This window comes from Dreissena polymorpha, chromosome 13 (genome assembly GCF_020536995.1).
Source record: "Dreissena polymorpha isolate Duluth1 chromosome 13, UMN_Dpol_1.0, whole genome shotgun sequence".
Lineage (NCBI taxonomy): Eukaryota > Metazoa > Mollusca > Bivalvia > Myida > Dreissenidae > Dreissena > Dreissena polymorpha.
The window spans coordinates 13,921,058-13,934,203 of record NC_068367.1 but is presented as its reverse complement, the minus strand read 5'-3'; the positions used below and the strand labels follow the sequence as shown (position 1 = coordinate 13,934,203).

Genomic DNA, 13,146 nt, shown 5'->3' with positions numbered 1-13,146 from the left:
TATCGTAAATTATAGCAATTTTATTGAATTCTTACATATACAAAAGTGATAAAAGTATTTTAGCCAGATCAACCCAGCACTAAAATAGTTCGCACAAAATGTAGCACGAGTATGTAATGATACATACACTTTGTAACGAAGACACATTTACTAATGATTAGTGACATATTCAATACATATGGCTTTACATTGACACAATTTTATGAGCAATAATAGATATTTTTCATCATTGATTTTTTATTATTTGTTAATTAAATATTACTTAGAGTATTTATTTTGTCTAACAAATAATTCGTTTTCATTTAATTTATGTGATATTCAATTTAGATAAAACTCTCATACTTGAGGCGACAATAAACTAAGCAATTACACTTAAATTGTTATCGTAACCTTTTTTATGTGATGATTTATGGAACTTTTTTACTGTGTTTGTGCAGGAAACATGCCTGTGCCCATTTTGTTATTTTTATCCTTCAGGGAACAACATTAACAGCTACGTCATGTGATGTCCTTAAAAAATTAAAAATAATTTAAACTTTTTTTTACACAAAAAAACATTGTTTGTATAGATAAGAAAATAAAACATCTGGATGAAAGACAAAATAGCCAGCGAGTATCGTTACAAATGCGGTAAAAGTTAAAATTAATCTTTTCAGGTAAACAAACAGAGCTAAACAACACGACCGGATAGTGTTGTATAAATGTGCTAATATTTTGTTAACTGTGACAAGAAAACAAAAGCTATAATCGAAAATTAATTAAATAACACTTCAATTGATGATTAGAATTCTGGTAGGATTACAAGCACGTTTCCTAGAACTAAGCTTGGAGGATTACCAACTATTGCGAGCTGCATATAGCCTGAAGCATAACACATGGTCCTTTATAACTACAGCAAAATAATCATATGTCAATTTGCCGACTGTTTTAGGTTACGCATGCGCAATTAATTTCCTTCTATATTACATATAAAATAGTTCAAGTTCGATATCAATTTTTACCATGATCAAGCAATGACCCACTATATCATCATACATCATTGGAAAGATAAATGCATAATCTTTTTAACAAATGGATGTCATTAAATTCTATACGTTGTAACTCAAAATATTCACCTTAGAATAGGCACACCGGTTTTGACAGCTGTGCAGGCGACCATTTTGGGCTCAAATAGTATGACCTACTTTCATAGCCGGGAACCATCAACAGAAAAAGTAGAGCACAAAAATGGCTTTTTTATTGCTTACAAATATACCTTCAAATTGATACAAAAAACATTTCATTTGCAATGTATTTTACAAAAAACATTCCATTTGCAATGTATTTTACAAATCCTATGCAGCATGCACTGAACAATGTGTGCTAAGTATCAAACTGACTGCATGTAACCCTGCAAACAGGAGTTCCGGTTTGGGTTTATGTGACCTTTAAGAGAACCCAACCCCTTCAAATTTGAATTAAAGGCACTTTTCCCACAGGTATAATCTGTTTTGAGAAAGATCACAAAACTCCGGAACAATGACTCACAGGTTTATTTATAAAAGTTGCCATTGAAAGCGCCATGCGTAACAGCGTTACGCGTCAAGAATTAAGGTAGAAAAGCCAAACTTGGTTACATCATTCATGCAGCACTTAGACTCCATACAAGGCATCACTTTCGATTCTAATAGGCAAAGCTGATATAACATATGACTTAATAAGTGAAAAAAATCATCAATGCCAATATTTGTAATCAAAGCAGGTTTTGAACCGGATTCCAACAAACTTTTTTTTTGGCACATTTTAGGTAAAATCCATGTAGAAGCAGCATTTCTCATGTCAGTTGACCCAACAAAAGGGCTTGCTTGCATGGAAAAACAACACACTTCCTGACTAAAAAAAGTCATCGTCAGACATGAGCTTAAAGCATTTTGTCACACCTGGACCTATGATTCATCGGCTCGAGTTCCGTCTCGGACAGGCTCCGGAAAGTGTCAGTCTGGCCCGGGTGCTCAATTCCGTGTAATCTGAGAAAACAAAAAGGTTTTGTGTGCACATTTACCCGTTACGGTGCCAACTAATGTAAGTTAGATACAATTAGAGTAAGCTTTCAATAGTCTGTGTTGCTTTATTTGCTGCAAATGGTTAATTCACCACGCCGGCATCAAATTGTCGGGCACACTGGCAAAGTTATCGCCACAAAATGTGGTTTCAGAGCTGCAGTAAATGTAAAACACCCAATTTTCCTAATTTTGGTGACACAAGTGTGCCAGGATATCAAAGAAATCATTTTACAATAGATTTAATTGAAAATAACGCCGTACTAACCTGCAAAGACACCGATCCTCTCGACACGACTGGGCGAGTGTTGAGGGCCGTCTCCGAATCTGTCATGCTATACAGTTTTTGATGGCCTGTCACTTCAGCCGGACTTGTAAACCAATTGGACGACAGTTCAGGCAGAGCTATAGACCCATTTCGACACCGCCTACAAATGCAAAGTTAGGTTTACGCATAATATTGAGGTCACTTAAATACAGATTCCATGGTGTTTTTCCCGCAGGGTCTATCACAACAACATTCTTCCAGGAAAGAAAGCATAATATTATTATCATTTTTGTGTTTTCAGCTGAATACTTAATTTTACTTGAACTCAGCAAGATATCCAAACAGGAAACATAAGGCAAAGTAGTGTTATTCTGAGTAGATCTGCCTGACGGGGTTGAAGGCGAAGGCATATAGCAGTGTGGGTCCAAAATTGGCGGGCATTTTTAACAGTAAAAGGCTAAAAAAGTAAACAATAATAATAAATACAGATGAAATAAAGACATGCATTAGGTTTATTATTGAGATTGATGCAAATTAATGTCAAAAAGTCACTGAAAAACAATACCGAGTGTTTTAGTAGTCTTAGAATATGTCTCCGGAACAGGTTTCGTTGTGATTTTTCAGCATTTACCCACTTTATGACCCCAAGTGCAACAGCCAAATTGCAAACAGCCCTAATTTGGGTCAAAATGACACCAGTTGCGTCATTGATAATCACGGTATACCGTTCGGATTATGGCATGTCGCCAATTCATAACGGATAGGTCTGCTTATAATTTATTCTCATAAATATATAAATAATTTATATGAATTTTTTATTGAATGATACTAATTTACGAACTTGTGAGCCATTTAACTTAACCATGTCTTTAAAACAATAAAAAAAAAACAAGATGATCTACAAATTAGATGTATACTTGGTAACCAATTTATCCTACGAAGGCACCATATCAACGCTTGTTTTTTAAAGTCTTTCCTTTCATACGCTTAGTCACTCTGGTGCACTTCAACATCGTCAAAATAAACATCCAGGCGTTTTAATTCACGATATTAGTTTTCAGTATTTCAATGGTCAAATCAGTACTTGAAAAACTCGATTTAGATGTAAGATTGCACAGACACTAGTTATTTCATTTTTAAATATTATTATGTAAGAAACCAATAATAGCTCCCAACATTCCAAGCTTTACAAGGTCATTCCGCGCCTTAGGGTGCATTATGTGTTGAATGCGAACCCAGCCCGCATATCTGTATGACGTCCTTCCGCGCCAAATAATGTGTAATGTGGAGATCCAGAACGTGTCTAAACACGACTACAATAATGAGTTCTAACCGCGCCCCAAAACGAATACATAACCAACGACCTACATTCACGACACAGGAGGTGCTTTTCATAAAGGCTGCAATTTCCATCTAGTTATTTTTTACATAAAGATAATTACTCTCCGTGTCGTCTCGTGATTTGGCGAAGGGATTGGGTCGCAAAATATAACACTTTCAGGTATCACCAACCAAACTTAAATAAAATCGTTTCCGTGTTGTGTTATGTATTGGCGAAGGGACTTGACCGCAAAGTATAACTCTTTCCGGCATGGTGATCACCATCCAAACTCGCATCGACTGGAGCGGTTATTGTCCCCTGCCGGTGAAACCGGAGGGGTCTTATGGTTTGCGCTCTGTCTGTCTGTCTGTCCCACTTTTCTGGATCCTGCGATAACTTTAAAAGTTCTTCATATTTTTTCATAAAACTTGAAACATGGATAGATAACAATATGGAGATTATGCACGTCATTTCATTGTGTTCCTACGTCAAGAATTATGGTTGCTATGGCAACAAATAGACCAGAAATATTAATAAATAGACTAGAAATATTGCTGAAATAGTGGATCCTGTGATAACTTTAAATGTCCTTCATTTTTTCATGAAACTTGTAACATACATAGATGGCAATATGGAGATTATTCTCGTCGTGTCATTTGTTCCTACGTCAATAATTTTGGTTGCTATGGCAACATATAGACTAGAAATATTGCTAAAAATGGTGGAGTTTCCCCGGTTGGGGACTTATATTGCTTGGTAATAGTCTTGTTGACACTGTGTCGTCTTGTTTATAAGCGCGTGTACCAACAATTGTGATAATTGGAAAGCCCCGGTACTGTACAGTGCTGTACAATAAGCCCTTGTAGGGTACAGTTATGTACAAAAAGCACGTATACGGCACAGTGCTGTACAATAAGACATTGTACGGTACAGTGCTGTACAATAAGCCCTTGTACGGTACAGTGCTGTACAATAAGCCCTTGTACGGTACAGTGCTGTACAATAAGCCCGTGTACGGTACAGTGCTGTACAATAAGCTGTTGTACGGTACAGTGCTGAACAATAAACCCTTGTACGGTACAGTGCTGTACAATAAGCCCTTGTACGGTACAGTGCTGTACAATACTAGTAAGCCCTTGTACGGTACAGTGCTTTACAATAAGCCCTTGTACGGTACAGTGCTGAACAATAAACCCTTGTACGCAATGTGCAGTTATGTGCAATGAGAGTGTGTGTATTTCAAGGTTTATAAGGTAATTTCGCGCCTAATAACCCGGGGTGTGCCCCCGCACTCCTACCTGATGAGGTAGTGAACGCATGAAATTTGGGACGAATTTTGAAACAAAGCTGCAATTTGAAGCAATGAAGCTGTTATTTCAAAATGTTCAATTTTGGTGTTTCCTATGTTTTGGGGCGGCAGGGGGAGGGTGGAGTTAGTGAAATCGCGAAATCAGATTCATCAGATCTTAATGAGTAAATACACATTTTTTGGGGTTTACACTTGTAAGCACTTTCTTTTTAACGAGTATATTCACTCTGAGAACGCATTTGTCTTAAACTTAACAGCACATTATATTTATCTTTTATTTATTTTCCTTGACAACAGTATCCGTCGGTTATAAAGCTAAATTATATTAACGGTTAGATAAAAACGGTCGGTTCATTGCTGTTGCAGTGACAAATAAAACAATTATTCCCAAATTTCATGAAAATTATTTCAAATATTTATGCCATTTGATATTCTTAATGAGTAATATAAGTAACACAGCTTCTTACTGACACCGTGGATCAATCCCATTCGTACTCTCTTTAACATGCGTTGTCAGAATAAAGGAGCCATGTACCGAAATTGTCTGTTTTCCCAAATTAAACTAAAGTGGTGCTGTATTTAATTAAGTCAATTGTTAAATTGTGTGACTTATTTTAATGTTACTGAGTGGATATGAAAAATTACTGACCTAATATGGTTTAGTCTTCTGAGTAAATCAACTGTCAGTTAAGCTTACAACACGAGTCACATGTTTATATCCGTTATGTTTACGTGAACATAAGGAAAGTAAACAAGAAAATGTTGCTATTGTTTGCACGCAGTTATTTCACAGTCAATATACTTGTCCACGTGTTTAAATGAACACGTGCTCATTCTCTTTATGCAATCTACCAAGTGATAAGTAGAAATCCGCCATTTTGCATCAGCGTGGCTATAGCTTTAAATACCACTTGATGATAATGTAGAGGCTAATTGAGCTACCGGTTGATCTCGATATACTCTAAATATGGCGAGTTGATGAGGTACTTCATGACATAAATGACATTTTAAGATCGCTCTTAATTAAATGTGAATTTTGTTATAGTTGTATGACCATTATTGTGATATGATGCTTGCTTATTGTTGCAAGATGTACACAAGTAGCGTATTAAATTACCCGAGAAAACAAAAGTAGCGATTATATTTGTTGAGGATATTAAAATGAAGTTCTAAACACTTAATTGAGAATCGCTCTCAGGGCACAATGCATATGCGTACAATGTCGTTCCAGATAAGCCTCTGTAGTGTGTACAGGCTTATCATGTACTACATTTGTCTGCTGTTGTGCAATTGTTCTATTAAAGGAAGTCTCTTTCTTAAGGAAAATTCAAAATAAGCGGAATGTGTAGTCGCTCATTAGCCTTTGCGGACTGTGGAACTATACGTCCTTGCAAACTGTTGAGAAGAAAACACACACCACTCATCTACACTCTACAAACATTTCACACCGCTCATATACAAACAGTTCACACCACTCATCTACAAACAGTTCATACTTATATACAAACAGTTCAAAACAAACATATAAAGACAGTATACACCATTCACCTACATACAGTTCACACCACTCATCTAAGGAGAGTCTACACCACTCATCTACAGACAGTCACATCGTTTATCTACAGAGAGTGCACACCTTTCATCTAATTAAGTTCACTACACTCATGTACAGACAGTTCATACTTATATACAGACAGTTCAAACCACACATATAAAGACAGTTCACACCACTCATCAACAGACAGTTCACACCACTTATCTATCGAACATTCAAATCACTCATCTCCAGACAGTTCTCACCACTCATATAAATACTCTTTACACCACTCATCTAAAGATAGCTCACTCGATTCGCCTACATTTAGTTCACACCACTGATCCACAGAGAGGTAAAACCACTCATCTTCAGACAGTTCACACCACTCATCCACAGACAATTAACACCACTCATCTACAGACAGTTCACACCACTCATCTACAGACAGTTAACACCGCTCATCCACATATATCTCACACCGCTCATTTACAGACAGTACACATCCTTCATCTACACAAAGTCAACACAACTCATCTATAGACAGTTCTCACCACTCATCGTCAGACAGTTCACATAGACCATTTAATGACAAATCACAACAGCCATCTACAGAAAGAATACACCACAAATATGTGTACTGTTCACAACAATTATCTAAAGACAGTTCACCCCACTATTTGAAGACAGTTCTAGCCACTTATCTACAGACGATTCACAACACTAATCTACAGAGAGTTATCACCACTCATCTGAAGACAGTTCACAGCACTCATCTACAGACAGTTTACAACACTAATATACAGAAAGTTATCACCACTCATCTTAAGACGGTTCACAACACTCATTTACAGACAGTTCATACACTCATAAACAGATAGTTCACACAACTCATTCGCAGACAGTTCACACTAATCATCTTCAGACAGTTAAAACTATTAATCCAAAGACAGCACACACCAATCATCTTCAGACAGTTAACATCACTAATCCACAGACAGTTCACACCAATTATCTTCAGACAGTTCACATCACTCATCTTCATACAGTTAAAACAACCAATCTACGGACAGTTAAACCACTTACATGCAAACAGTTCACATCACTCATATGCAGACAGTGCACGACACTAATATGCCGACTATTTACACCGTTTGTCTTCATACAGTACACACCACTCAGCTAAAGATAGTTTATACCACTCATATACAGATAGTTCTAAACCCTCATCCACAGACAGTTCACACAACTTATATTCAGACAGTTCACATCACTCATCTTCAGATATCTCACACAATTCGTTAACACACAGTTCACATCACTCACCACTCAAAAAATTGACACGTGTTTACAATTAGATAAAGTCACTCCTGTCTGTACTCTGTTATTGATATTCAGACTTCACATATTTGCACCAAATGAACAGAAAACGTCGCGTCGAATGGTAAACATGTTATCGGACAATTCGTCCGCAATATCGGACAGCACGTGTTTTCCAAAAGTGTGCATGGGAATACATTCTTTCATCTATTCATTAAACAGAATTACATTATTGTGTTACCAGAAACAAGTCTATGGAAGATACACTTATAACCATGTTAGTTACAGCGTTTTAACAACATGAAGATAATTATACATAATATACTTGTATTTACTTTTTTTCGGAGAATTGCAAGCTAAATAGTCCAGGGATCAAACAGCTAATTTTTTTTAACATTCGAACAAATCATAATTTTTATCCGTCATCTGATGCTTTGAAGTTCATAATGAATGACAAAACAAAATAATTTTTTGCATATGGTTACTAGGAAAAAATGGAATTATATTACTCTTGCATTTAAAATAAATATAGTTCAATTAGTCTTTAAAACATTTGGATTTTACGAGGCTTTTAGTGCCTAAACTGATCGCATAATTGGATCGATCAAAATGTCATATTTTCTTAGGAAATGTGAACATAAGCTAAACGAATGTCTCATTTTCCCTGGTAATCTGCGGAACAAAATGTAAAGCGTGTCAGCCTGGATGACACGTTGGTGAATTAAATAAGAGAAAATTTCTCTATCGATCTCTCCTGTGTAAGATCTTTTCAGTGTTTACTTGCACTGCGAATAATACAAGAATCAGGACATTCGATGAACTGCTTGACTCTCATAGTTTTGATTTTGTCCTGTGGCGATTCTTATACAAACGTGCTGATATCAAAATAAGAAAAAGCTAGGCGCTGCGTTCGCTTTGACTTAGGTTGAATTGTGTTAAAAGAGGTTAAAATGTCCAAAAGCCCAGTTTTCTCAGAACGCGTCTCAAATGCATTTACATAAATACTGAAACACCAGAAACAGGGTCATTAGATACATTGTTGTCAACTTCCTATTTGGTTTAAACATATTTATTCCAGATTGTGTTTACAACATAAGTTTAAACATCTAAGGTTATAGGATTGAAACGTTAGGTGGGCTAGTAGGATTCCTTTCCTCGGTAATATATTTACAAACAAAGTGACGGTAAGACAAAAAATCAAGTTAAGGCGTTAAGTGTCGTCCCTGATTAGCCAGTGCGGACTGCACATGCTAATCTGGGACGACACTTTACGCACGTGCATTAAGCCCAATTTTCTCAGAACGCGGCTTATTTAATTAATTTAGAATGTGTTGTTCTTATTTCCAACGGTAAAATATGATCAATAACTGAAACTACAAATATTGTGTCATTATTGAGTTATTGATCATGTCCACATGAATAATTGAAATAAATACAATATCATCTTGAAACCTTCAAATACAATATGATACAGACTAGTGCATAAGTGCTTTCCAAAATTACTATCACATATCAAACAAAGATTGTGCAAGCTAAATTAGATTTAATTGTCAGCTTTTCGCTTGATACATTCGATTGTTGTGTAGCTTTGCTCTGCCTGTTGCACATTGACGCAGTAATATATATATATATATATATATATATATATATATATATATATATATATATATATATATATATATATATATATATATATATATATATATATATATATATATATATATTGCAGGACTAAATACATTTGTGAACACTTATGTGCACACCTTTATGATCTGGTGTCATATCCGACACTTACGCTAAGGTTACTTTCCATTTAATTAATGGTATTTTATTAAATCTGTTTTGTCTTTTTTTCAAAGCGTCTTTTATTTTAAGTGAAAATGACAATAATGTGAACAGAAACATATTATTTGGCATATTATACTTATCAAAAATACACAAATGTTATTCATGTTGTTTCATGTTCAGAATCATAATATTAATAAAACGCGTAAAAACTATAGAGCGCATATGCGTTGATCTCATTTAACGATCCATAACGTTTAACCTGAATTGGTGTAGTATGTCTATTTCATCAATCTCACTAAAATGTTAAACGATTTCTAGCATATTAAAGTGGTATTTACCGATTGTTATAAGTCAGCAATCCATTAAATTAAACCAGGTGCGCGATACAAATTGCAGACATATTTTCATCTCACAAAAAATATAGAACGTTTACAGGCGTACATTTAAGTTTAATATAAAGATTGTTGTTCGCTTTAAATTATTGGAAGAGGAAGGCAAAAACCTAACAGATAAAAAAAAGGAAATATTTTTTAAACTTACAAGATCATCATGTGTGTCGTATTCTAAGAAAACTGGCCATAATGCATGTGTGTAAAGTGTCGTCCCAGACTAGCCTGTGTAGTCCGCACAGGCTAATCAGGGACGACACTTTCCGCCTTAACTTGATTTTCGGTGAAGAGGGACTTCATTGAAACTAAAAATACCATAAAAGCGGAAAGTGTCGTCCCTGATTAGCCTGTTCGGACTGCAGCGGCTAATATGGGACGACACTTTTCGCACATGCATTAAGCCCAGTTTCCTCAGAACGCGGCTCATGTAGTAAACATGAAACAAGTATCGTTGTAAGTGTGTGCGTGTGTGTGTGGGGGGGGGGGGGTCGAGAGACGTTATTTATACACGGTAATTCATAATACACTGTATTTGCAAAGAGTTATTTATTAATTACATTAGCTTGATGTAAAAAAAAAATCGTTGCGCTTTAACCTATGAAGTTATAAGCGTTAACGACATTCGTGAAATCGAGGTTTTTCACTATATTCTCTTCAATGGCGTATCATAACGAACATTGACCGTCATTTTCTAACAACTTTGCACGTATTTAGCCCCTCTATTAGTATTAACATTGAATCGTGCTTGTTTTGCACTTATGGCTATCAAATGACGTTTACTTCCACTTCATCATTCACAACAAGATCTGCCAATGAGATACATGGACGTGTCCGAAAAGATATTAAAGTATTTGACCGCCCGACAAATGAAAGAGAACTATTTTTTTCCGACCTCAGTAGTGTCCGAAATATGTTGAATGTTAACAATACGTTTTCTTACAGAAGCACTTATTCAGTATGTCTGATGAAGTCAGGCAACACTTCGTAGTCATTAATTGCTTTTCGATAACAATTAAATAAAGCCTTGATGATGTGTATTAGAGCTTAAATAAGAATTTAATATATAATAATATTAATAATTTTCCTCTTTAATATTCCCATATTTTCATTTTTCTTGGTGTTAGTTTTATTTATCACAACATGACATGCCTTTCAACTCTTCTCTAAGTAATCTGATTGGCATAGGCAAAGGTCTACATCTTTTTCAATCTCGCCAATATTATATAACAACTAACTTGAGATTATTTACACCACGAGAAAAGAAAACCAAATTCAAACAAATAGTACTAAGACATCAGATTCGTTATTCGCGGACATTGAGTATATAACAACAATCTTAGCGAAACAACAATGATATCTCTTGCTTTACGTTACGTCAATAAAGCGGCGTAGATAATCGATAGAAATTTCACATTATCACAGGAAAAGTGACACGATTCCTATGAAAATATATTATTTCATACCTTTGTATGCATAATTCAACTTCAGGAGTGTTCGTCTATATTACGAGACGCATACTCATTAGAGACAATTCCACACCCGATCTCTGAAGGATCATGTCTGTATTAATATCGTGTCTTGCACTACGAAGAAAGAATGGACTTTGAACCAGAAGGGTTTTAAGCTTTACTCCTGGTTTTCTTAAATGACTGTTTCAGTCAAGGAGTAATTAATGTTTCTTCTACTGAAGAGATCTCGTTACAAACAGCTGGAGATGAACATAATGAATTAATACAAAACATTTTGACTTGATAAATAAAAACTTCATGTTTAAAAATGTTTGAAGTTAAAATGTCATATTCTGGAATGGTGAAATAATGTAAATTTATATTTTATACAAAGGAAGAGCAGACACTTAGATGTTTTGCTAGAATTGTTCGACATCTTTTATATTTTTACAGTAAAAGAAGCAAAAAAGTCTTTTCAAGTTTAATTTAATATTGTATTCTCATGATTAAATGCATACTGATATTTTATTAAATGTGCAGATGAACTAAAAGAAGTCAATATAAATAATGAAATACCTTTCGTTACATGTAACTAATGTGTGTTCAACAAAGCAATCAATTTCAATTAATTGATCGTTGAAATGATCACCATCTGTTTCCAATAACAATCCAAAGCATGTCTTAGTCACCTATATTTAACAATTCAATTTATTTGACAGAGTTGTTTTTTTCAGTTCAATAAGTCATTTTTTTAACAAACTCCACAATTTTCGCGTCTTACTTTGCTGGACTTTCATTTCGGGGCACTTAGGCTCGAATCCCAAACACGGATCATTGTATTGCGATTTTTCATAACATTTTTGATACGGCAATTCTTCGTGAACGAGTATAAAAGGAACTTCTATGTTAATGTGACCAGTTTATATCTTCTAAGCCTGTCCTGGGAGAATATCTGACCCATGCATGTCTGACTCATGATCAGTTAAATACAACGAAAGGAAACAGACGATTGTTTTAACTTGAACCAATCATACTAAAACATAAAACAAATGTTCTTTTTCGCATCAACGAGACCACACAATCAAGCATTAATCTAATAATAAAAAGAAGTTATTATATACTTATTGTTGCACCACTCATGCAAATGTTATTAAAAATTATGCCAAATTATTTTTCTACCATCAACTCAAAATTTTCTGAAACGTAATTCGAATCATTCGAATTCACTGTGTTTTAAATTATAGTGGTATTTAACTTATTGAATGGTTGTAACTAACGATTTTAACACGCATTCTAGGCCCTATATTAAATAATACGATGTGTACGGATTCAAAACTATACGATCTATTGGCTGCCTCTTTATGTGCATTATTCCTGCATCAAGAAGAAGCTGCTGTGAACATTCTTGGATCGATACTGGCTGCAATGTTTGGCATGATATATTGCTCAGAAAACACAGAAAGCGCCTGAAAGACATTGCTTCCATAGCACTGCATGACAGTCGGTAATCGATTCGAGTCGTTAAAGGCTTGTAAACAAGTTGGTCTGTCATAGTAGCTATGCTCAGGCCCGTACTGTGTCCAAGCTCTCTACTTTATTAGTATGATAGTATCACGAAAGTTGGCCTCATTTTAAAATACAGTCGGATATTATGTTTTGCTAAAAGGCATTACATGTGGACGTCCTTGTGTGTGTTGGATGGAGCCGGAGAAACCCCTACTTATCCGACC

General features: G+C 35.2%; 1 long non-coding RNA gene across 2 annotated transcripts; it reads right to left on the bottom strand.

The window, feature by feature from the left end:
* Positions 1-610: 610 nt before the first annotated feature.
* Positions 611-7,865, bottom strand: LOC127855848 (uncharacterized). 2 transcript variants are annotated; one of them, XR_008037774.1, is made up of 3 exons: positions 7,558-7,865; positions 2,308-2,467; positions 611-2,006 (listed from the first exon to the last, which is right to left on the bottom strand). It is a non-coding gene; the product is annotated as an uncharacterized LOC127855848 (long non-coding RNA). The 2 variants fall into 2 exon arrangements; XR_008037775.1 differs by lacking the exon at positions 7,558-7,865 and adding an exon at positions 5,587-5,738.
* Between the last annotated feature and the right edge of the window lie 5,281 nt (positions 7,866-13,146).